A 27,783-nucleotide genomic window follows, 5' to 3' on the forward strand; every position below is an offset into this window, starting at 1 on the left:
CGCCAGCAAAAAAATAGCCCAGGAAGTATTATAGTCTATGGTGCCCATACCTACTGTCAATCTGAATTCGAGCGTGACTAGGATATGGAATGGAATATGGAATTTAGGCCAATGGCCAAGCGCTTGGGCCTATGAGGTCATTCAGCGCTGACACGGAAATTGACAGTAAAAAGTTTTAAAAGGTATAACAGGAGGGAATCCTCGTAATTGCACTACCAATTGTTAGGGATAGGTTGGGAAGTAAGATTGAAGACAGAGCACAGGAACGGAGGTACAGTAAATGGAATGAAAGGGGGTTGCAACTAGGGGGCGACAAAGAACCTCGAGTAATCTCTACAGTGCACCGCATGAAGTGCGCTGACGGTACTGCCCCCCCCCCTCCCCCCCCGCCGCAACAGGGAACAATTCAAGCGTGGTACACTTCTTTATTTATTTTTTTTTACCAGTTTCCAGAGGATTAGACTGACCAACTGACCACACCTCCCTACACTTGGAAAGCATCGTAAGTAGAGAGAAGGCTTTCCATCGTTTTCACCACAAGTTGGTGTTGACGCAACATCGTCCATTTAGTCAAAAAACTCTCGTGTTTATGATCATTATCATCATCTTCTTCTGCATAACTGTGCTACGAGATAATCCTTCACTTATTCCCCAGTCTTGCACGAGGTTTCTCCATTCATCAAATACAGAAAAATTTTTATTTTTTTTTATTATTTTTTTGCGTCAAATGTTCGTCTAATCTTTGGTCCTCGTCGTCTTTCTTATTCATATAACAATTATCTTTTTATTCCATTAATCTTTCGCTCAATTGTTTTTCGATACATTTGTGTCTTTATACTTATTAATCTTTTTGTTTTGTTTTGTTTTATCCTTAGTAACTGATAGTTTCTCTCTCAATTATTTAATGTTTCTGTTATTTATTGTCCTCTCTTATTTCCCCCTTCCGCTTAAGTAACTTTTGCATTCTATTCCGCCAGTCTTGCTCTCAACTTCGCCATCTGTTCATTTTTGTTTTGCATTCTTCACTTCCTCCTCAAATTCCCTGTTTTCTTCTTTTCTTTCCTCTGGCATGATAATCCTAGCAGTATGTCTATTACAAACAAGGCAAATGATACGATCAGAAATAAGAACAATTGCTTATCTACCTCTTCTTCTTCTTCTTCTTCTTCTTCTTCTTCTTCTTCTTCTTCTTCTTTTCTTCTTTCCATAAGTCATCAGACCTCTTACACAAGGCGAATCTAACGTATTAGGTTTATTGCAATTTATGTCACAGCTTCCGGTGTATTTCTTGCTTGTTTGTTTATGACGGCTATCGAAATTACCCCGCCCATATCCTTCTTTCTTGGTGTTACACACACACACACAAAGATATATATATATATATATATATATATATATATATATATATATATATATGAAAACACTTCCAAAATAATAGAATATGTTGGACGAAATTCACATTGTACGTAGGTTGGCAAGACTTGGGCCCTAATACAAAGAACTAAAAGGGCTTAAATAATAATAATAATAATAATAATAATAATAATAATAATAATAATAATAATAATAAAAATAATAATAATAATAATAATATATAAAAATAATAATCAGGGTACCAATGCACACAAAATTTCATTGAGTAATTCGGTATGCTATAAGTTAACCAATACCAAATAATTTGAGGAGAAATAACGAGAGAGAGAGAGAGAGAGAGAGAGAGAGAGAGAGAGAGAGAGAGAGAGAGAGAGCTCTGCCGACCTTCAAGAACAAAGTACTGGCGTAATTATTTCCCCTCCGCATTGCGTCCGGAGTTTTTCTTACCTACAGCTGGAAAAAAAACATGTTTTCTTAGAAATACGCAAAATGGAATATAATGTTCACTAAAATCACCTTTCCGTGAAATTATATGTTTACTACGTTCTAAACGCATTCATGAAAAATTCGCAGGTGATTGTATGGACGAAGACATATTTACACGCTGTGCAAATATACATATATGTATGTATGTATGTATGTGCGTATATATAAAATATATATATATATATATATATAGTATATATATTATATATATATATATATATATATATATGTATGTATATGTAGAAGGGAGTGCTCGAATTATTTGGTACCAACGTTAAAATAGTGTTTATGGGCCTTTTATCCTCATATATATATATATATATATATATATATATATATATATATATATATATATATATATATATATACTATATATCATATGATATATATATATATATATACTATATATATATATATTATATATAATATATATATATGTGTGTGTGTGTGTGTATGCGTGCGTGCGTGCGTGTGTGTATGTATGTGTGTGTGCGCGCGTGTATATGCACTTCTTTATTATGCAGTGGAGGTGAACTACTTACATATTACATGCTGATACCAGGAACAAAAGCCTTACAGAACAATAGCAAAGAAACGCCCTACTAATGCATCAAACAGGGTATTTAATCGGAGATCGCCTCTTCCGCCGGCGCGCGCACATGCGTACGAATGTCAATAGGGTCCGTAACTATGAATTAGGGACTCCTTAGCATGACTATACAAACTCGTGGCCGACCTTAGAAATCTGGTGGAAGCGGCAGTGAGTCATAATGAGACTCGAAAGTAAACAGAGCAAGAATTAGGTCAAGATTTCTTTTGAGTAGTTCCTATGAAATTCATTTTCCTTTCCTTCAAGTTCTTTTTTCGTCCTTTAATTTACTCAATTCATTGTTATTTTTCCTTTCTGTTTCCATAGTGTGTTTGGACAAAATGTTATTTTTCATTTTGTACATTTTTCCTTTCAATTTCTCGTGTACATAATTTTCCTTCTTATGTTAAGTTCTTCGCTTGTTTTATTTCTATTTTTGCATGCTTTTATATTTATTTTTATTTTGCTATTCAGCTCCACGTTCGTATCCATTCCTTGCTTTATCGTTTTTGACAACCTTTCGTGAGAAAGTGGAATATGAATTCCACTTTCTTCAGTCTACTTCAAATTCCTTCACGTTGAGAAAACCGGACGAGACATAAACAAGTATTTTCTAAAAAGACACAAAACTGTGAAAAAATTATCTTTCTATCACTTTTAGGTATTGAATCTCGAGTGTTGTTTTTTTAAGCTACGCCTGAGATGACGATGCTATAATAACGGTCCAGTAAAAGTAATTTCACACAAACACACACACACACAAAGAGAGAGAGAGAGAGAGAGAGAGAGAGAGAGAGAGAGAGAGAGAGAGAGAGAGAGAGAGATTATATACATGTATATATATATATATATATATATATATATATATATATATATATATATATATATATATATACACACACACACATCGAGCTACAAATGTCCTTTAATATCTAATTCGTTCTACCTCGGAATTAATATATTTTCATATATGTTTAACCGAAGGGAAATTTATTTTAGTCGATAAGAGATTTGTCGGCTCACGCCAAATCTCTTATCGACTAAAAAATTCCCCTTCGGTTAAACATATATGAAAATATATTAATTCCGAGGTAGAGTGGAATTAGATATTAAAGGACTTTGTAGCTCGATATATGTATATGAATCACGGAAATGTGATATGAATCATATATATATATATATATATATATATATATATATATATATATATATATATATATATATATATATATATAAAATCTCACATCAAGATTGAACCCAGGTCTTTCAACTGAGAGACGAGACCGCTGCCAACCAGGCCACACAATTATTTATGTATGTATGCAAATGTATGTGCGCATTTGCACATAGTATATATACATCCATGCGCATTAACACTTGCAAAATGCTTTCCAAGCATTGAACATCGGAGGCCGTTTATTGCACGTAATGCCTACGACCATTGACCTCAATTTCTTAACACCTATTACGGCAATTTTATAATGAAACCCGTCTCTGCTGATATCACTGTTAATCAAAGAAATTCTCTCTTTAACTGGCACAAATGATATTGAACAGTCAGTTTTTCTCTCTCTCTCTCTCATTATCTTTTTTTTTTTTATCTTGAAGTAGGGTGAAGTTAAAAGTAAGGCGGGACAGGATATATATATATATATATATATATATATATATATATATATATATATATATAGATATATATATATATATATACAAACCATACTTCCTGATAAAAAAAATAAAAAAAACATCAAAGAATCTTCAGGTGAAAGTAACAGAGATCGAAAATAGCATCGCTTCGCCATTTAAAAAGAATGACGCGTTATGCTATACTACACCGTTACTCCCATATTCACGGGCGAGGTAAATCATCCATATAATAAATCGAAAGAAAGTGAATTTCAGAGCGTGTGTCACGTGCGGCCAGATGAAAGTACGGGAACAGGAGAGTCATCCCTCTCCATTCATGCCATTCTCTTTCATAGAAAACGGAACAATGTTGAGGAGTAACTGTGTTTTATTCTACACACGGATACTTTTTTTGTTTCCCCGTATCCTGTACGTGATTGTACTTCTCATTACTAGAACAAAACGGTTTTGTTAAGAGAGAGAGAGAGAGAGAGAGAGAGAGAGAGAGAGAGAGAGAGAGAGAGAGAAGGGTAACTTTTTTTCTTTTTAAATTAGAATTCGAGTGACAATTGGCTCCAGCCATTCACGTAATTATAACATGACTCTCTAAGGACGGAAACGTGACATATTCAACATATAATAGTAACGGGAAAAAAAGCCACGCCTATCCCATTTCCGAAACGGATAAGCCAAGCTTTGCATTTCTAAAAATTCGTACTTTCATTTATTATTGTTATAATTACTAAATTGAAACCTATTCATACGGAACAAGCCCACCAAAGGGGCCATTGACTTGAAATTCAAGCCTCCAAAGAATATAAAGGTGTTCATTAAGAAGAAGTAAGACGGGGTAAAGGGAAACGCAGATAGAAGAGACCCGACTTATTAAAAAAACGAGAATAAAAAAACACAAATAGATAAACATGTATTAAAATACGAGGAGAATAGTGTTAGGTTAGTAATGTATTGCACTTTCGCTTGAAATTCTGAAGTGCCAGTTGCAATCACGCAGCTCAAATATTTATTTTCACAATTATAAACGATTCGAAACTAAAATGCATACACATCAAGCCATTCCACATAACAAAACGAATATAGGAGCACAATTTTCCGTGTCGAAAATGATGATAATGGTTGTAGGTCCACAATTATTGTGGACCTGCAACCAAAACGAATATAATTATTGTCCATACTGTCGACTTTTCATCCAGCGGTATTCATATGAATGAAACAGAAAAAAATAATGCATTAAAGACCAAACAGAGTATGCCACTTGCTTTTTTAACAGTTTACAGAAAATGTCACTTATTTGAATGGATACCAGTCAAGAACGGTAACCCTCTCTCTCTCTCTCTCTCTCTCTCTCTCTCTCTCTCTCTCTCTCTCTCTCTCTCTCTCTCTCGATTTCTTTCCAAGCACTGAGGTACTATCAACCATTCTGAACTTAAGACAAAGAAAAGAGGGAGTTGGAGTGGCTGGACAGCAAGATAGAAGGGTGGATGGCTTTAAAATAAAAGGCTAAGAAGTAGGTGCAGCTAGGGACCGGTGGAACACTGCAGACAACCTTTAGTGATGCTTGCAGTACACCACGAGAGGTGCACTGATGGCATTACCGCCCTGCGAGATCTCTCTGCTTTCCTTTCTCTATTGGCAACAAAAGACATCTCACTGCCTTTGCTATTCTAAGAAAGAACCTGAACTCTGTCACATTTTACTCCAGTGCCTCTCTGGGCCTTTAATAGTGACCCACGGCCCATTGTACCAGACCTCTCCAAGTTCCCCTGTTGTTGTTGTATCCCTCCAGTTCATCTCAGGATCCTCCTCTACTCCCAATTCTCTCAGTAACACATCTTTCCATCTCATCCTCGGTCTCCCCAATAGTCGTTCTCCCTTATATTTGTCTTTCCATAACCGCTCCAGGTACAACATGTCCTGCCCAACGTAACCCCTGCGATCTTACATATCCAGTCATTAGCGTCTGTCTGGTTGAGTCTCTTATTTCTTCGTTGGGTTTTCTAAAGGGGCAAGAATACCACTGTAAAACCGAAAGAAGGGGGAGACAAGTCAGTTGCACCACATCTAGTAAAAGGAGTCCATAAAAACGCCAAAATATTGATAGAAATTACTATACTTCAGAGACTGCTGTCTCTCTCTTCAAGTAGCTTCATTACCTAACAGAAGAGGGAGACATCAGTCTCTGAAAAATATTACTTTCTTTCTATATTCAGGCGTTTTCATAGGCTCCTTTATTAGATGGAATTCTATTGTATCACTTACCAGTCCAAGTTATATATATATATATTATATATAATATATATACCATTAAATTAGTATATATATATATATATATATATTATATATAATATTATTATATTTATAATATAATATATATGTATATATATATATATATATATATATATATATATATATATATATATATATATATATATATATACTTGACTAGAGTCAGATCTCTGCAGTGTTTCTAATATATATTTCGTTTTACCTGAAGAAGGCAAATGTACCATTTTTTAAAGAATATATAAATATAAATATATATATATATATATATATATATATATATATATATATATATATATATATATATATATATATATATATACATTCTTTCTAAGGCTCCTGGGTTTGATCCCGATATGAGGTATAAATTAATTGGAAAACACTTAACTTTAACAACTGAGTTTTTGAAGCCATTCCCGAGCATCAATGAGCTGCCAACATAAACCATTAGCCGCAGAGAGAGAGAGAGAGAGAGAGAGAGAGAGAGAGAGAGAGAGAGAGAGAGAGAGAAACAATTCTTCAAGGTGATGATGGAGTGAGTGTCTATCTCTCCTTACCTAACAATCATGCTTACCTTGTCAGCGCTTTTATAAACGGGGAAAGAACAACTCCGTTAGGTGTTACCTGCAAGAAAAAAAGAAAAGTAAAATTGATTGAGATGGAAAATTTATTGTGTTGGAAAAGAATGGAACTTTCACTAACACTATTCGGATGCATGACGCTTTTTGAAGAAGTAAATAGTCACAGTTCGCTGTATTCTGCGTAGTGTGACATTAGACATGCCTACATATTCACATGCATTTATGCATGTATGTATGTGCGTGTTTCCATGGTATTCGTGTAACTCGAAACCACAAAATAATAATAACAATAACATTAATTATAAAATAATAATGAAACATTATTTCATTGGTAAACCTACAAAGTAAATAGAAATAATAATAATAATAATAATAATAATAATAATAATAATAATAATAATAATAATAATAATAATTATTATTATTATTATTATCATCATCATTACTATTCTTATTGATAAAGTTATAAAGCAACTAATAATAATAATAATAATAATAATAATAATAAGAGGAAGAAGAAGAAAAACATTACTTTACTGATAACGAAACAAATTAACTAAAACACATCACTCATCAGCAAAGCTGACACTGAAAAAACGCCAAGTCATCCGTTTAATGGTTTCGTTCGCAAAATGAATTTGAAAGACGAACTTTCATCAAAAGATAAAAGAGAAAAAAAAATTCCTCAATCAACATCACACTCATAATTTGATTAAAATGATAATTCATCCGATTCATTGTAACCCTTTTTTTTTCATTTGTGGTCATTAATCTCTGGACGGACAGACAAAAACAATAAATGTATTCAGTGGGTTGAGACGAGGCTAGTTGTCAGTTAGCCTTCATTAGGGAAAGGGTATAAGGTGCAGGATTTATAATCTTTCGTGGGAGATCTTAAGTTGTGCAGTTAATGACATATTAGTTAAGCAAAAGTAAAAAGGTTTATTTTCAGTATATAATATATGTATGTCTAATAAAAGGAGTCCATAAAAACGCCAAAATATAGAAAGAAAGTATACTATATTTCAGAGACTACTGTCTCTCTCTCTCTCTCTCTCTTCAGGTAGGTAATGAATGAGAAAAGTTACAGAAAAGGCGGTATTTATACCAAGTGAAATATAGTACTTTCTAAATTTTGGCGTTTTTATGGCTCCTTTTATTAGATGGAATTCTGTTGTTACAGAACATTTTTACCAGCCAATATATGTATGTGTATAGTATATACACTTATAGTATATATATACATATCTATATATTATATATGCATAGTAAATATATTTGTGTATACACACACATTTATATATATTATATATAATATATATATATATATATATATATATATATATATATATGTATATATACATACATATATATATATTTCCCTTATGATATACTACAGCTCAATCATGGACGCGAAGGCTTTAAATTTCTGCTGTCCAGAAATGAACACACAAAAACTCTCACTATACCCGTAAAAAAAAAAAGTATAATTGACGAATAAATTAGTATGGTGCATCCAACTGGAAACTGAATTGTAATCATCTTCAACAAGCAAACCACATAAAAACCTAGTTTATTCTAACTGATAATGGCCTGTGACGAAAAATTAATCAAGTATACAATATTCTTTTTCAACAGTTTGCCAACTGACTAATTAGCTTCAACCATTATTAATCACGCAGAACGTGTGTTGATGGTGCGTAAATTGGCGCTGGAAAGGTAATCAATTTCATAAATAAGTTTTTGCTTCTTATATCTCTTAATATGCTTTCATTGCACATTGCTTTCGGTGGGTAATTCTGTAGAGAATCCTATACTTAGTTCTACCTTTTTATGTAGTTATATTTCGCTTAAATAACATATTGGTTCAATTTATATACTTACAGACTTTTACTGGAAACTCTGTTTGAAAGGCTCCTCATCTTTGTGAATCTTTTTTGAGGCTCTCTTTAGCTTTCTATAAAAGAAAACTAGTATTGAGATGGCTTTGTCTGTCCGTCCGCCCTCAGATCTCATAAACTGCGGAGGCTAGAGGGCTGCAAATTGGTATGTTGATCATCCACCCTCCAATCATCAATCATACCAAAATGTAGCCCTCTAGCCTAAGACGCTTTTTATTTTATTTATGGTTAAAGTTAGCCATGATCGTGCGTCTGGCAACGATATAGGTCAAGCCTATATCGTTTAAAGTTTCATAGGGATATCTGAAGATTTTTTTTTTTTTTTTTTTTTTTTTTTTAGGAATATTTAATATTTTTTTTGGAAGGATATCTTAAGAAGTTTTTTGAGGGATATCTTAAATTCTTTTTTTTGGAGGATATCTTAAGATGTTTTTTGAGGGATATCTCAAGATTTTAAGAGGGATATCTTAAGATTTTTCTTGAAGAATATCTTATGATGTTTTTTGAGGGATATCTTAAGATTTGTTTTTACAGGATATCCTAAGATTGGTTTTGAGGGATATCTTAAGATATTTTTTCAGGGATATCTTAGGATATATTTTTTTTTTTGCAGGATATCTTAAGATTGGTTTTGAGGGATATCTTAATATTTTTTTAGGGATATCTTAAGTTTTTTTCCCTCTTTTTGGAAAGCTTTTCCCTCTTTGGCAAGAACACTATATGCATTAGATTGTCAATCAACAGAAAGAGCTTCAAGTGAAAGCAGCAACTCTAATTCTCCCCCAACGAGTGGTTCTCAACCTGGGGGCGTCAGCAATTTCCCGGGGAAAATAAAAAATTCTCTAATGATATTCGGTATTCTCTTCACAAAAGTGAGGAACTCATATTTAAACGTTTATACTAAAATGCAAAAGTATCTTTTTTTTTGTCATTATTGACCTCCCTCTCTATCCCTCGAATAGCTGTACAATACTTCATTTTCCCCTTCTAAGCCAGCCTTGCAATATCTTCGCTTGAGACGTGTACAGAAAGAGAGAGAGAGAGAGAGAGAGAGAGAGAGAGAGAGAGAGAGAGAGAGAGAGAGAGAGAGAATTATCCCATTCCCATGCATCACGCGACGCCACGAGAGAGGCATCAAACATCCATCTTAGTTAAGAATGATGAGTGGCACCACTTGAATCCGGCCTGACCACTTTGGCACCAAAGTCAACTAGAAAGGTGAGGGGAGGAAGTTGAATTGGCTACGGAGAGAGAGAGAGAGAGAGAGAGAGAGAGAGAGAGAACTACTACTACTATACTACCTGCCACCCGGCCGTGTGAACGTGTATGTGAATAAGAATGTGCAAATGTGTGTATATAATCCCTTAACCGCCCTCATGACCACGTCTGACTTTCGCCCTTATCCCAGTTTCAGGGGATCTGAGTGACGGACCTGGACGTACCCAGACGTACATACGTACGTACCGTACCACAGAGCCGTGACCGAGTGAAAACGCAAACATTTCATTCTGCGAGGCACGCGTGACCCTGGCTGGCTGAGAGAGCCTTTGCCGGAGTGAGCTGTCAAAACAATTATACCGAGATCTGGAGACTAGAGCCCAGCCCTCTCCTGAAGGAGTGTTTGTGTGGGGTGGGAGGATAGGGATTGGCAAGGCTTCCTGAAGGAGGGATAGGTGGAGGGGAGGGAAGTGACGGTCAGGGGGTAGTCTAGGAAGAGGGTTAGGATGCGTCAAGGTAGGGGGGCAGGCGTGCGTCAAGGAGGGTATAGTGATCGAGGGCCATTTATATGAAGGGGGAGTGGGCGGAAGGGGAGGGGGTGCTATGGAGGTGCGACAGCGAGCGAGGAAGGCGGTCAAGGCTCCCGACCAAATCTTTCGAGGATATGCAACGGACGCCGAGAGAGAGAGAGACTCGATCAAGATTTTCTCCCTTGCGGGGCACGACGGGAAGAAAGGAAAGAAACGAGGAGGATAGGAAATAAGGGAGAGAGGAATAAAGGAAGGAAATAAGGAAGAGAGGAAGAAATGAAGGACCTCCTACTATAAGCTTGAAAGTAGGTCTTGAATCTCACAAAACTAATGTTTATAATGACATAATATTTCCTGCATTTAGTATTTCACAAACTCTGTCATTTCATTTACCTTTTATGTCTAATTTTGCCATTGACATCTCACCCTAATTTCGTAAGTTTTATTGTCGGTAGCTATAATGGGAATTTAATATTGGTAATATTTTCGCAAGATTCTTGAGTTAACCGTCAACGTCAATGGAGAATGATCTTAAACTGACAGCTTAATCATTAGGCGATGAAATTTTCACTCCAGATTAAGGTCGCGTAATATTGATCTAAATATACTTACTTATTACAACCTGACACATTTTCAAACCTGATAATCTCCCCACACCACGCCCCAATTTCCACCCTTCGCTAGTGACGTTAATCATAACATTCCCACCAGATTTCAGGTCTGAGAGGCCGATTACTGCCGGAGAAATTGTCCTTCACTTTCGTGTATCTCATGCGTTTGACACCAGACTCAATTTCACCACTTTACCATGGTTTTTATCTTGCTTTTTGACGTTAAATATCTTCAGCGGATATCACCTTGACCAATGGGGGATGCTGAGCATCATGAGCAGCCAATCACGATTGATTTCAGTGATATCAGTTGCTCATATTTAAGTCATCTCATAATAAAAGAGACTAATAAGGCTACAGTTTTATGAATATGACATTAAAGCATCATAAAAAAAAGTAATCTGTGACGGTTTAACTGTTTTAGCTGAATTATTTGAAGGGGCCGTGATTCTTGTTGTCAAATCCTTCAATTTTTGTGGCTGTCAGTTTCACTGAGTCTTACAATAACATCACCGTTAGTTCCAGATATATATATATATATATATATATATATATATATATATATATATATATATATATATATATATATATCTATACATATATATATTATATATACACACATATAATTATAGATTCATCAATTTTCCTAAGATGCTCAATGATATATCAGTCACTCTAAGCTACATACTACCCTAATTCTTGCAATAATAATAATAATAATAATAATAATAATAATAATAATAATGCCTCCGATTGTGGTTATCAAATAGTTCATAGTGTTAATATCAAAACCACTAACAGCTGAGGGATTTTACAATAAACATTCATGGCCAGGCGTTGCAAGTTTATTCATTTTTCATGAAAACTGATCCGGAACATTTCAGTCTCTGGTACCAGCCACAGACGATAGCAGCGGGCGCCCTGGCCTTCAAAAGTTTTCTGTTTCATTGCTGAATAATGCAGAAGATCGCATTCACAATTCAACTGTCTAGACATACATGCATGGTTACATTCATACGCTTGCATGCCTGGAGACTCCAAATGAGTCTTCATACACACATGCATAAACATATGCATAGAATTATTCATAAATCTGTATGTATGTATCATTGAAAAAACCATGCTGGAATGGGTGTTAGCGTGATTTTGTATGTTTCAACATAAATTTATGATTAATACGAATTTCTTGTCGTGATGCACCAAATCCCTTCAGGTGGGATTGCCTGGGTCTACTCTGTTTGTCGAGCATAAAATACAAAAATAAAAGGGCCTAGACCAGTGGTTCCAAAACTTTTTTAGGCCATGCCCCACCTAATCACCTCTAAAATTCAGTTGCACCCTGTGGTGATGTATAATTCTTATATATTCGCGTGCAGGAAGCCTAAAAGGCCATTAACTTGGTTTAAATATTCTCGAATTAGGCCACCCCCCCCCTTAAAAATCAAATTACCACCTGGGGGGGAGGGGAGCGTATACACCCCGCGCTGAGAACTGCTGTGGCCCTACACGAACTGAATCCCACTATGAAGCCAGTTTCTACCAGTGTAATTCTAATCAAAAGTCTGCTGACAAAGTCTGTTTGTCTGCGCATGCGCGCTAGCAGACGTGCTGAACTCTCTCTTCTTGAGAGAGAGAGAGAGAGAGAGAGAGAGAGAGAGAGAGAGAGAGAGAGAGAGACGCGAACGGAATACCAGACAGCGGAGAATGAAAGGGATAGCACCAGATCCCACCGAAAACCCAGACAGCTTCATTTTGGGGAGGGGGGCCAGAATGAGTAATCGTATAGGCAGGGGTGAGAAGAATGAGAGCGCTCTCATTTCTATTCTCGTCCTTCCTCTCATTCTTATTCGCTTCTACTGAACTTCGGTTATGGGCGACACGAAGTCATCAGCAAAGAACAGGCTACTCGATGGATGGGAAGACAGTCAGCAGGTATTGTCGCAGGTGAGACACAGAACTGGGCACAGGCATTTAATTATTATTATTATTATTATTATTATTATTATTATTATTATTATTATTCATTAAGACGAAATCTATTCAAGTGGAACAAGCCCACCAAAAGGGCCACTGACTTGGAATTCGAGCTTCCAAAGAAAATGGTATTCATTAGGAAGTAAGAGGAGGTAAAGGGAAATTCAGAAAGAAGAGACTTCACTTATTAACGAACAAAAATAATAAATAAATAATACTGAAAAGGGGAATATGGCAAAAAATTAAGACAGTCATGACACTAAACATGGAAATGAGACAAATACGTGACACAGGTAAGGCAGTAAACGTGTTAAACAAGATTATCACACAAGTATAACACTGAACAGGTAGAGACAACCAGGTTATAGCACAGGTGTGACACTGAACAGGTTAAGAAAACCTGATTATGAGCACAAAGGTGGTACTGACCAGTCGAATAGAAGGAAGAAGGGAGGGGGGAGGGGTTGATTAGTACAGGTACGATGTTGAGCAGGTGAAACGTAAGAATAACAGCACAGGTATGACGATGGACAGGTGAAAAACAGGAGATTATGAGCATGGGTGTCAAGGTGGATAAAGCTAGCGTTTGCGACGTCACCAAATCTGTAAAGCACACATATGACACTGAACAATAAAAAAAGAAAAAAAATGGATAAGGCAAAGGTATAGCGGTGATCAGGCAAATGAGAATAAACTCTTAAAACAGGTAGAAAACAATAAACGGGGATGCAATAAGGATGGTGGTGGGTAAAAGTGATTTCCTTATAGTTATTTCTAAATTGAATTTTTTTTTCTAAATCGAAATTTGTTTCTAGGTAAAGGAACATGTAAACCTGAAAATTGCATATATATATTATATAATATATATATATATATATATATATATTATAATTATATTTAACTATATAAATATCATAATCAAATAATATAAAATATAAATATTCTATTATTTTTTTTTATATCTATATAAATTAATATAAATACTTATAATATATATATATCTATATATAATCTATAATATATGCTATAAATATATAATTATAATTATTAGATTAACACAAATGAGAGAGACCACGTAAATTCTAAAAACGACTTGCGCATGCGTCTAGACCAAGAATGACATCACACGATGAGAAATGACGTAAAAATATGTCCTCTGCGTCTATCGCTGGGCATTACGGGTCGTGGCTACCTTTCACTCGTCGCTAAAGGATGACGTCACTGGTCTCGAATTGTAATTATTACTCTTGGATGTCTATTTGCATTCGAACGTTCAATAATTTAATATTTCCGGTCTCTGAAAGGTTTTTCCAACTCTGACTTGGGACATTTGAAGAGACACTTTTAAATTTTCTGAAAAGAAAACCATTGTGCCGGCTTTATCTGTTCGTCCACAAATCTTAAAAACTACTGACGCTAGAGGGTTGCAAACTGGCATGTTGGTCATTCACCCTCCAATCATCACACATACCAAACTGCATCCCTCTAGCCTCAGTAGTTTTCATTTAATTCAAGATTATAGTTAGGCATAATCGTGCGTCTGGCACCTATATAGGCCAGGCCACCACCGGATCGTAGTTAAAGTTTCATGGGACGTGGCCTATGTATAGTATTATACCGAGCCGACCGAAAGGCAGATTTATTTTCGGTGGCTTTGATTATGCGTTGTAACAGCACTCTTTAACTGACGTGGAACAATTCAACCTTAATTTAACTTGACTCTGGCTTGACACAATTATGTAGGGTATGCAGTGTTTTTTGATATGACACCAAATGACTTCCCTAATTCTGAACTCTGACTTGACATCATTTAATTCGCTTTCCTTCCATCTGACACAGAAGGGCCTCCCAATAAGTCATTCACTTCATCTGACACGGAATGATCTTCCCAACTTTTCCTAGACACCATCTGGCGACAGTGTTCTTGCTCTGACACAGTAGCGTTTCTGACTTTGATATGATAACATTTCATGCAATTATTCTCGGACATGACAACGACTGGCACCAGTGCCTTTGAATCCGACACTCAACTATTTGATGAAGCCAGTAACCTGAACCTTAGAATTATGAAGAAACATTGCAAATATATATATATATATATATATATATATTATATATATAATATATATATATATATATACTAAATTTGAAACCAAGGGGACGAATACGAATGAACACAAAGGTTTGAAGAACTATATAAAAAAAGAGTTTTGTTGATGTGTGGATAAAGAATTTGGAGAGAGAGAGAGAGAGAAGAGAGAGAGAGAGAGAGAGATCGTACGTCAAATATCTCCCCTCTACACTTTTACTCTGCAGTTAAAAAGGGAATAATATTCTCTTCTCGGGCTCGCTAAAATGATAAGTGCGCAAGACTTGGTTATGTGCTTTCAGTGAAGGTTAAAGGAAAACCGTCTTAATATCACAGAGCAAAAGGGTTATTCTAAGTGCCGTTGCGATACCGAAAGCAATTGTGAATTGCAGTGTAATATACGTGATGAATATAATTTTTGTTTTATTCTACCTAGCACCATGATAAAGGAGTTATCAAGACCTATGATTTCTGTAAAGAGAGAGAGAGAGAGAGAGAGAGAGAGAGAGAGAGAGAGACTACGAGTGTATTAGATTTTTCTAGCTACACGACAAAGGAATTATCCTGTGTCATGATTTCTGCAAAGTACGAGAGAGAGAGAGAGAGAGAGAATAAGCGTATTTGATTTTTCTAGCTACACGATAAAGGAATTATCCTGTGTCACGATTTTTGTAAAGTGAGAGAGAGAGAGAGAGAGAGAGAGAGAGAGAGAGAGAGAGAGAGAGAGAGAGAGAGATTACGGCCAGCAGATGTTGACCTACTGAGCAATTAACCTTGTAATGAAACGGCAACTGCAAGGGGCTGTCACTCTGAAAATGAGTCAAGGAAAAAAAAGAGGAAACAAATGTTGAAAACTGACAAGTAAATTCAGCAACATTCTCACAGCCTTGAAAGAAGGAGAGAAAGAAGAAGAATAAGAAGAAAATATTTAGAAAAAAAAGAGACTAGCCAAGTGATTGCACCATGACAGAATGATCTTGATTCTAATGGCATTCAAGACAGTTCTTGTAAAAGTATAGGTAAAGCAACATACATACATACGTACATACATACATACATACACACACACACACACGTCCTCTTGACGAGTCAAGACATTTGTAACTAAATCCATCGATTATATTATACTCGATGTACTTTAGTTACAAATGTCTTGACTCGTCAAGAGCACAGCATCTTTTGATCACCGATGAAACGACAATGATATAATAATACAAGAAAATGAAATAACATAAATATTTATGGTTTTACCCTGTAGGCTTCTCCTGTTGCAATCTAGTCCTTGTTTGCACACAGAAAACGGTAATACCCACAAATGCAAGCAGCTCGTGCATTTGTTTCCTAGTTCGACCAGTTTTGACACTTAGGTTTTTATTCTTTTATTCATGTACTCTGTTTTTTAAATGACTTATACCAACGGTTCCCTCTCACAATATCAAGTTTCATTTTCTGTTCTTTTGTAACTAAATATTTTTGCAGGTGATTTGGAAAAAGCCTCGTAACCTGACCCGTCTTACTTGCTACTTCCAAGGTAAATCACAGTGAGAAAAATGAGCGGCCCCCCCCCCCAACCCCTTACCTGACACTGGAAACACACACACACACACATCCCCCACCTACCTCTGGTTCGTGTTTTTTTTTTTTTTTTTTTTTGTCAAGAACATGTTTGAATCGGTAAAAATTGCCGTATTCATCAAGGTTTCACTTATGATGTTCTGTGTGTGTGTGTGTTTTTTTTTTTTACGGAGTATTTTTGCTTTTAACGGATTGTTTTCTTTTGCCTTGATGATATAAACGCCGGATGGAGGAGAAATTGATAACTGTTTTGTGGAAATTGCTACTTAATAGCCTCTTGGAAATGTTTCCATTGGAGTCTCTCTCTCTCTCTCTCTCTTTGTACCTGAACTTAGCAAGAGCACTTTTATCACCTTGATCCCGCCCCATCTCTCTCTCTCTCTCTCTCTCTCTCTCTCTCTCTCTCTCTCACACACACACCTCTGTACTTGCACTTGGCAAGAGCACTTTTATCATCTTGATCCCTCTCTCTCTCTCTCAATCTCTCTCTCTCTTTGCACCTGAAACTTGGCAGAGCATTTTACACCTTTGATGGCACCCCCTTCTCTCTCTCTCTCTCCTCTCTCTCTCTCTCTCTCTCTCTCTCTCCTCCTGCTCTGGCAAGTAGCACTTTTATCACCTGCTCTCTCTCTCTCTCTCCTCTCTCTCTCTCTCTCTCTCTCTCTCTTTGCACCTGAACTTGGCAAGAGCACTTTTATCACCTTGATCTCTGTCTGTCTCTGTCTCTGTCTCTGTCTCTCTGCACTTGGCAAGAGTACTTTTATCACCTTGATCTCTCTCTCTCTCTCTCTCTCTCTCTCTCTTTGTACCTGAACTTGGCAAGAGCACTTTTATCACCTTGATCTCTCTCTCTCTCTCTCTCTCTCTCTCTCTCTCTCTCTCTCTCTCTCTCTCTCTATCCCAAACAATTAATGTCCAAATTGCAATTGCTCTGCGCATCTCAGGGCTGTGATATTCGGTCTGAAAAGGCGGTCTTTCGCAGACCACTTTCCAGAGAAGGGTCTCGCAGGGTCTGGATCCTAATTCTAAAGCTATCAAAAAAGCGTTTATTAAGAATTAGACAGAAAGGAGAGGAAGGGACATGACGTTACAATTCTGACTTTACGAGAGAGAAACTAAAAAGACGGTTAGAAATAGTAAATACCATTATTGTCCATCGTAAAACGCACATGCATTGGAATTAAATTGGACTAAAAAGGTGATAAAAGCGTTCATGCTACATACTGAGAGAGAGAGAGAGAGAGAGAGAGAGAGAGAGAGAGAGAGAGAGAGATCCAATAAGAGGCTTTCTGATAAATGAACAATGCATTGCACTAGCAAGAGAGAGAGAGAGAGAGAGAGAGAGAGAGAGAGAGAGAGAGAGAGAGAGAGAGAGAGAGAGAGAGAGAGAGAGAATCTACTTATTAGGAGACTTTCTGATAAACGCAGAATGCATTTCACTAGCAAGAACTACTATAAAAAAGGAGACCTTACCTTACAGACCTTACATCTTGTTCGGGTTGCCCCAGGTCCCTCAGTGTGAGGCACCTCTAATGTCTACCAGAGAGTTGCTAGTACATCTTCCGGTATATTTTGCATCTTCCAATCTTGGATGGTCTGGGATGCAGTTTAGATATTTGTCGAGCTTATTCTTAAACACATCTACGCTCACTCCTGATATATTCCTCAGATGAGCTGGCAACGCATTGAATAGACGCTGCATTATCGATGCTGGTGCGTAGTGGATTAATGTCCTGTGTGCTTTCCTTATTTTTCCTGGTATATTTTTGGGCACTATTAATCTACCTCTGCTTGCTCTTTCTGATATTTTAGTTCCATGATATTTTCTGCTATTCCTTCTATCTGTTTCCATGCCTGAATTATCATGTAGCGTTCTCTTCTTCCTTTCCAGACTATATAATTTTAAGAATTGTAGTCTTTCCCAGTAGTCTAGGTCCTTAACTTCTTCTATTCTAGCTGTAAAGGACCTTTGTACACTCTCTATTTGTGCAATATCCTTTTGATAGTGTGGGTACCATATCATATTGCAATTCAAGTGTACTACGAACATATGTTTTATAAAGCATAATCATGTGTTCAGCTTTTCTTGTTTTGAAGTGCCGTAACAACATTCCCATTTTTTGCTTTACATTTTGCCAACAGAGTTGCTATTTGATCATTGCATAACATGTTCCTATTCATCATCACACCAAGGTCTTTAACTGCTTCCTTATTTGTGATGGTCTCATTATTAGGTCCCTTATATGCATATAGCTTTCTTTCTCTGTCTCCATAATTTATTGATTCAAATTTATCAGAGTTAAATACCATCCTATTTACCTCTGCCCAATCATATACTTTGTTAAGGTCTCTTTGTAGAGCGTTCCTATCTTCATCACAAGTAATTTCTCTACTTATTCTTGTGTCATCTGCAAAACTACTCACTACCGAATCCTTAACATTATTGTCTATGTCTTCAATCATAATAACAAACAGTATTGCAGCTAACACCGTACCTTGCGGCACACCGGATATTACCTTGGCTTCATCCGATTTCTCGTCGTTTGCAATAACTATCTGTTTTCTGTTGTGTAAAAATTCTTTTAACCATCTTCCTACTTTATCCACGATATTGTGTTTTCTAATTTTCTTCGCTAATATATTATGTCTACTTTATCAAAAGCTTTTGCAAAGTCTAAATAAACCACATCTGTTTCATTTCCGCTTTTCATAGTTTTGAATATGTTTTCACGGTGGACTAACAGTTGGGTTTGTGTACTTTTTCCGGTACGAAACCATGTTGTCCTTTATTAAACAAATTATTTTTTATTAAATGTTTCATAATATTTTTCTTCATTACCCTTTCATACACTTTCATTATATGTGATGTTAGACTCACAGGCCTATAATTACTTGCCTCTAGTCTTGATCCACTTTTGAAAGTAGGGTAATATACGCTAATTTGTGCTCATCATATATCTTGCCTGTATCTACACTTTGTCTTAATAATATTGCAAGTGGCTTTGCGATAGAATGAACTACTTTCTTAACAAAATAGCAGGAATTCCATCAGGCCCTGCAGCAGCTCCATTTTTAATTGTCATTAATAGCCTGCACAATATCAGCTTCATTAATATCTATGTCAGCTAAATATTCACTATTTTCATCCCTTACTTCTATATCATTATCTTCATTATCTATTCTAGGGGTGAATTTCTCTCTTATATCGTTCTGCCAGTATGTTGCAAATTTCCTTTTTTTCATTCGTTAATCTTCCCTTCAATTCTCAGAGGGCCTATTTCTATTCTTCTTTTATTCATTCATCTTCTTCGCTATGAGTATAATAGTTTGGGGTTTTGCTTGATATTTAATAGGGTTTTTTCTTCCAAGTCCCGTTTTTCATTTTCTTTTGATTGTATAATCTTTTGTTTCTGCATTTTCTATCTTACTTTTTAGTTCTATAACTTTCCATGCATTTTTTTCTTTTGCAAGACCTTTTTTCCACTTCTGATTTTCTGGAACAAGATTCTTCTGTCTCTTGGTATGCATGAATGATGTTTACTTTTCTTCTTCGGTATATATTTTTCCACTATTATCTCCAATATTTTATATAATATCTCCGTATTTACCCTTATGTCATCACTTACGAAAATGTTATCCCAATCTTTGTTTAATTCTTCATAATTTCTGACCATTTTATATTTTTACTGTAGAAGTTGTATTTTCCATATCCTTCCCACTTTTTCATTTCTTGCTTATCTCATTTCACTTGCTTTGGAATGAACTGTTAATTCTATGACATTATGGTCTGAAATACTCGCATTATAAACTATTATTTCTTTAACATAATTCATCTCGTTCACAAATACTAGGTCTAAAGTATTTTCCTTTCTTGTTGGCAGGTGATTTATTTGTTGAATGTTGTATTCTAGTAGCATATCTAATAGCTTTTCAAATTGCCTCTTATCTTCTGCACTACTATTACTCTCTTTTTTATATGTATAAGTACAACCACAATCTCCTATTCGTTCTTTCCATTCTACGAAAGGAAAGTTGAAGTCACCAGATAGGAGAATAGTCCAGTCCTTGTGATTTCTACATATATCATCCAATTTTTCAAATTATTAAGTCAAACTCTTTAGTATTAGGAGGTCTATATATTACTATGTTCATCAATTTTTCAGATTCAAATTCTACCGCTATTAGTTCACATTCTGAGTTACTATATTCTCATATATTTTTCCTTGTTTTTTGTCTTTCCCATATATTGCGGTTCCCCCTTGATTCCTATTTTTTCTATCTGATCTATAAGTTTGGAACCCTTTTTTTTATTTGATCATCATTCCCAGTCTCTTGGGAATACCAGGTTTCACTTATATTCATTATATCTATTTTCTTTTCATTTTGGGTTAGTTCTTCTAAGTACTCTATTTTTCTTTTTGAGTTACTCGTAACTAAACCCTGCGCATTCATCACTATGATGGTTTGCGTCTCCTTCATTTAATACTGATAGTAATAAGGATTTTTCCCATGTCTCTTTCCTGTTCTGGTATGTTGTTCTTTTTTCATTTCCAGAAATTCTGACATTAAAAAATCCAACTTTTCCATAATATTTGATCTTCCTTCATCATAATTATTCATTGTGTCTGAATCTGCAATTTTCTCCGTTTCTGCAAATATCCTCTTGCATAATAAATACAGTTATTATTCTCTTGAGTAGAATTTCGGAGCTGATGCTTTGAAATTTTTTGCTGACACTCTGCATATCTCATTGGTGGTTTGCTTTTCTCTTTTACCTGATATTCTTGATTTCTCTCTTTGTTTGTTTCTTTCTTATTTTGGATTTTATTACTTGGTTGGTTATTTATTTGATTATGATTCATGGCTACAGGGTGCATATATTTGCATTTTTTGTCGAACTTACATCCTTTTCCTTCTTTTAGGTTTTTACATATTTTTTTTGGATGCAGATCTCTGCAATCATCCCCATATCCATCTAAGTATGCACATTTACCATATATTTCATAGTTTTGACATATCTTAGGATGTTTGTAGTAACATCTTTCTCCAAATCTGCAATTCCCTCTTTTCAAAAGGTTGCAGATTTTGTTCTTTCTTGTCTATTTTTTCCTCTTTCCCGTCATTGTATAGATCTGGGTAGAGCCTCTTCGGGATTTGCTTTTCTGTTGTCATATCGTAATTTATTTCTTCGTAGGTATGCTGCTTTATTGCCTCATATGTAGTATCAATGAGTATCTCTGCATCCATACTTTTATCTTGTTCTTTGTTTTCCTTATTTTTTTCTGTCATTTCATTTTTGTTTACTTCTCTTCCGTTTTCCTCTTCTTCTTTTCTTCTTCTTCTTCCTCTTCCTCTTCTTCTTCATCCTCAACTATTTGTACATTCAATCTTGATTAATAACATTGTCTATCCATGATAGACATGTTGAACAAAAAATTCTTGTATCTTTTCTCAAATCTTGTATTACCTCAGCACACTGTGGATGGGTCGGAATGTTGCATGCAGCACATTTTCTGATTAGGTTTTGTGGATTGACTATGCTATACCAAACCTTTACACAGTTTGCATGCTTTTGGCATTCTTTTTCCTAATGCATCAATTAGTATATTCCACAAGATTTCACCTTATTCATTTTCTTTGTCGGAATATGTTGGTTTATGTTATATTTCTTTATGAGTCTCTGACCACTTGGATTTTATTTGGAACTTCTTCAATTATTTTCAAGATGTTTTCATTAGATTTGTCCAGTTTGAAGGATTATATCCTTCTAATATATCTATGAATGCTTTTGTATCTTTTTGGTTAGGACTGTTGCTGATTTCATAGATGAGAAATGCCAGTTCCCTTCCTGCTACCTCATCGTATTGCGAATCTGCTAAACACGCCAAATTACGCCACCTTTCCCGCAGTTGGAACTTACTGCCATCTTGTTCTGATTTATAGTATTACACTTGATAAACTAACTTAGAAGACGCTTTATCCTTACTATTTTCACACTAATCTTATCACCGATAGTTCACGAAACACTTCTAGATATTTCTTCAAATTCTAGTCGTCTGTTAAACTTGTGATATCTGTGATTATTGTGACTTCACGCGGGTACGTCTCACCAAGCAAGATGGCTACTACGAGAGAGAGAGAGAGAGAGATGAGAGAGAGAGAGAGAGGAGAGAGAGAGAGAGAGAGAGAGAATATCTACCTATTAAGATTCTTTCTGATAAACGTAAAATGCATTTCACTCTACGGAGGTAGTACAGGGAAACTTTCCCCCCCCCGCAAAAAACAAAAAAAAAAAAAAAAAATCCAGTAACTTGCCTTCGTTTATCACTTTCTCTTGGGTTGGAAAGGCGAGAGAGATAGATGCCAACAGACAAGAGTGGAACCGCGGGGCTAAAGAAGCGACCTTAATTGCAAAAGGAAGGTGTGGTGTGGTGTGACAGTGACGGGGCGGAGGGGGGTCACTGAGGAGGTCGGGCTTCTTCGGAAGTGCGACAGACACACAGACAGACAGACTAGTATATCAATGTCTGCCTATGTCTGCCTGTCTGTCTGTCTCTCTGGGGGAATTATTATCACTTTTCCTGCAAGTTCACTGGTGTGTTTAGATATTCAATACTCTCTAGTTTAGCTTGTCAGTTTTCTAAGTTTTTAACAACTGCACAATTATGCAAACACACACAATCCATACATAAAAAATATATATATAATATATATGTGTGTGTGTGTGTGTGTGTGTGTGTGTGTGTGTGCTCTTGAAGTTTCTAAATTTAATTTCTCCTGAAAACGACGATGGCCTACGTAAAGTTGTGTGAGTCTCTCTCTCTCTCTCTCTCTCTCTCTCTCTCTCTCTCTCTCTCTCTCTCTCTCTCTCTCTCTCTCTCTTATATGCCCATTTCACACACACAATCATATACATTATATATATATATATATATATATATATATATATATATATATATATATAATATATATATATATATTATATATATCCTCTTGAAGTTTTTTTTTTTTCAAATAATTTCTCTTGAAAACGACAACTGATCTAAGTGAATGAATACATTGCACCTATATATTGCACAACCATTAAAATGTGAAATTCGTGTAATTTGCATTATGAGTATAATAAAAATAATATTAATTATAATAATAATAATAATAATAACCGATGATTTGCTGTATATCTACATAAGTACACCTCAGTAGATATGTCGTTAAAATAATTATACACATTTTTTTACAAAAACAAATCGAATACAATACAAAAGAAATAAGCACCAATCAGCAATATAATCTGCAGACTCACGAACGAAAGGGAAAATAGAGGAAATCGGAGAATCCACAGAGCTGCTTAATTTCAAGCTCTAGGGGCGGCGGGAGGGTTCCCTTCGCTTACCTGTCGGAGGCATTAGCATTTTGACCGCCGATGGTAAATAGGGGGTCACCTTAATAACGAGGTATGTCGGCTCGCTAACGACGGGGTCCCTGGATTATTAATCAGAGATAACAACCCTTTCTCAAGAGCAATTCGGGGCTTCGCGGACGGCAGGATCTCGAAGAGGGGTCTCTCTCTCTCTCTCTCTCTCTCTCTCTCTCTCTCTCTCTCTCTCTCTCTCTCTCTCTCGCAGAATGCAATAGACAGATGGAGGTAGCAGTTTTTGTAATAGGCAGCAGATTCCGCAAAGTTGGTATTCGCATTGACGCAAATGCCCGTGTATTCCCATTTCTACAAATAATTTCATCTCTCTCTCTCTCTCTCTCTCTCTCTCTCTCTCTCTCTCTCTCTCTCTCAGTGCCTATGTATTTCAGTACATAGTATGAGATTCAGGGCCTCTGTAACACGGTTTTTTCGCAATAACTTTTTATCTATGCATTTCATAAATATAACGCTTATTCAGAATACACATTATATCTACACAAATTTTGACTGTATTCTGCATTACGTAGGTTGAATAAATTTGATACTTATAATGTAAAAGTGACTTTTTGAAGACGGGCCAACTTACTCAGAGAAAAGGTTTCGAACGCACTCGTTACGTAACTTATGACAGCATTTCTTCCGTCTTTCTCGATGGATGATTGGCTATACGTAAAGAAGGCTAGACCTCTGGCAACAATGACATAAAAATTTAATTACAAGCTAAGCAGTACACCTTTATGAACTCTGAAACCTCTCCACTAATAACTGTCATAATGAACAAACCAACAAAATATGTTAATAAATACAAAAACACTTCGATTATTAGTCTAACTCGCAAAATAAGTGTCCTAAGAAATTACAGTCTACTTTATAGGTCACAATCAGATTGACAAGATGTAAGGAATTGTTGGTAATTTTCAAAAACATAGTAGACAAGCTTGATTTGATAACTGATATATCCAATGTCAAGCAAGTTTTATTTATTGGCTATCTACCTATTTACTGTAAAAAAAAAATAGCCGGTACCGTATTTTGGCTTTAAACCTTCACCAATAATTATCGTCATAGTGATGAATTCATGAGGCTCCACCCACTTTGGCCTCGAAATATTTCAGGATAACACTGAAGGCTATCATGGGCATTTTTGTATTAGAAAATTTAACTTCTGGTTATAAAAACTCATTTTTCGAGTAGTTGTAAGAAGTGCTAAATGATCCTCAAGGATCCCAGCAGTTGGCCTAAACTTTTAATTCATGTATATTACTGCTATTACTACTGTTGCGGCACTACTGCTACAGTAGTATTACTACGCTAGCACAGATACCCCACCCACTTCTATGCATCGTCTCGCCATTCATAAAGTCTTTATATCCAACACGGTCGTACGGCCTAAAGAAGAAGAAAAAAAATTATATCGGATGATCCGTTAATCTGCTGGAGATTTTAGCACATATAAGCTTGTATTTACTTTGGATAAAAATCTTATTTTAACAAAAATAGTTATATAGACTATTTACATACAATCTCTCTCTTTCTCTCTCTCTTGGTGGCATAGTGAATAGTTAATGAGAATGTTCAAAATCCTGAATGACATTACAAGTATTATCACGTTACGCTAAATACAAATCAGACCATAAACATTGGATTTAAACTAGAAACTGAATAATTACCTATTCAGGCTATAAATGAGTATGGCCACGGGCTTTCTCTTGACTGTATAAAGTTGCAAGTCGTAAGACAAATGCAGTTTTGCAACCACGGGACAATTCCAAATCCTTTTAGCCATTCTTGACTGCTATGGGTTTCAGAGCCGATGGGACAAGGTGAATGAGTTTCTGTATGGTGGATGGGCGGAGCAACATTTCGTAAAAACGGTGTTTACCTTGCTTATGTAATGAATGCTTTTCGACTCTTGGCTCGTAATCATTGGCCATGGCGTCGGCTAGATAATTTTTACTCAATAAAAATTAAAACTATCAGGTTTAGGTTATTGATAATACTGACAAAATTTGTGTGTGGTTGTAAAATATGCATACGTCAACTTTCAGCTACATCCGATGCTTTAATAAGGAGCAAAGTCCCTGAATCTCATAGTAGTATAGAAAAAAAGGCTTCCTTTCATCTCTCTCTCTCTCTTTCTGTCTCTCTCTCTCAGTGCCTATGCAAAAGCCAAAAGACAGCACTGCTCTGAGAGACCATTCTTCTCTCTCTCTCTCTCCTCTCTCTCTCTCTCTCTCTCTCTCTCAGTGCTTATGTAAAAGCAAAAAGACAGCACCGTTCTGAGAGAAAATTCTTCTCTCTCTCTCTCTCTCTCTCTCTCTCTCTCTCTCTCTCTCTCACACACACACAGTGCCTGTGTAAAAGTAATAGAAACAGCACTGCTCTCGGAGAAAATTATTCTCTCTCTCTCTCTGAAGTCTATTAGAACCTGCAAACTTGGGTACGTTTTAAAAATGACACTAGTGTCTCAAGGGGAAGATACCCTCCTCTCTCTCTCTCTCTCTCTCTCTCTCTCTCTCTCTCTCTCTCTCTCTCTCTACTCCAAAAGAGCCTAAACCACTTTCCATTTCCCTCTAACCGCATATGGTCACTGAAATGGCTCCTTGGTCGTCGTGAACGTCTGTGATATGAAATTGACCAAGAATTGGGAAACGGAGATGATGTACTAGCTCGTGTTCTCATCTCGACTCTTTTCTGATGCTGGGTGGGGTGGGACGTGACTTGGGTGGGGGTAGGGAGAAGTTTCAATATCCAATTATTTTTATTATGAGTGTCTCAGTGCCATTAGACTGCCAGGACACATTAATGTTATTATTATTATATTATTATTATTATTATTATTATTATTATTATTATTATCGCAGTAGATAAGTTCTCCATTAATTTTATGATGCTGATATCCACAAAAACTTAAGTTATTATTATTATTATTATTATTATTATTATTATTATTATTATTATTATTATTATTATTATTATTATTATTATTCTAAAAGGCATAAATCACATAAACCACAAAAAAAAAAGTGAGTCTAACTTTGCCAAGAGAAAATGCCAAAGAAATAAGTGGATAAGAAATAAAAAGAAAACATATGTACTTATATGGGCAGCAACATGAGAAAAACAACGGTAATAACGTTTCGTAAAATAGACAGAAAATCATTGGAAATAGTTTAATATGAAACATCAATCATGTTAATCTAGATTGTAGTTTGGTATAATGGAAAGATTCCTATATTTATATATCATATATATATATAATATATATATATATATATAATATATATATATATATATATATGTATATATATATATATGTAGTACTATATATACATATATATCTATATATATTTATATATTATATATATATATAATATTATATATATATATATAATTATATATATATATATAGTATGTATGTAGTACGTATGTATATATACAACATTTATATATATACTATATATATATATATATGTGTATATATATTCCTGACTTCTGAAACTACGCTAAT

At 35.5% G+C, this 27,783-nt stretch overlaps 1 protein-coding gene across 1 annotated transcript in view; it reads right to left on the reverse strand.

Annotated features, from left to right (window-relative positions):
* The window catches only part of LOC135217371 (uncharacterized), a 205,326-nt gene that overhangs the window by 17,527 nt on the left and 160,016 nt on the right, over positions 1–27,783 (reverse strand). The gene's annotated exons all lie outside the window — the stretch shown is intronic.

Source organism: Macrobrachium nipponense, chromosome 7 (assembly GCF_015104395.2).
Source record: "Macrobrachium nipponense isolate FS-2020 chromosome 7, ASM1510439v2, whole genome shotgun sequence".
Lineage (NCBI taxonomy): Eukaryota > Metazoa > Arthropoda > Malacostraca > Decapoda > Palaemonidae > Macrobrachium > Macrobrachium nipponense.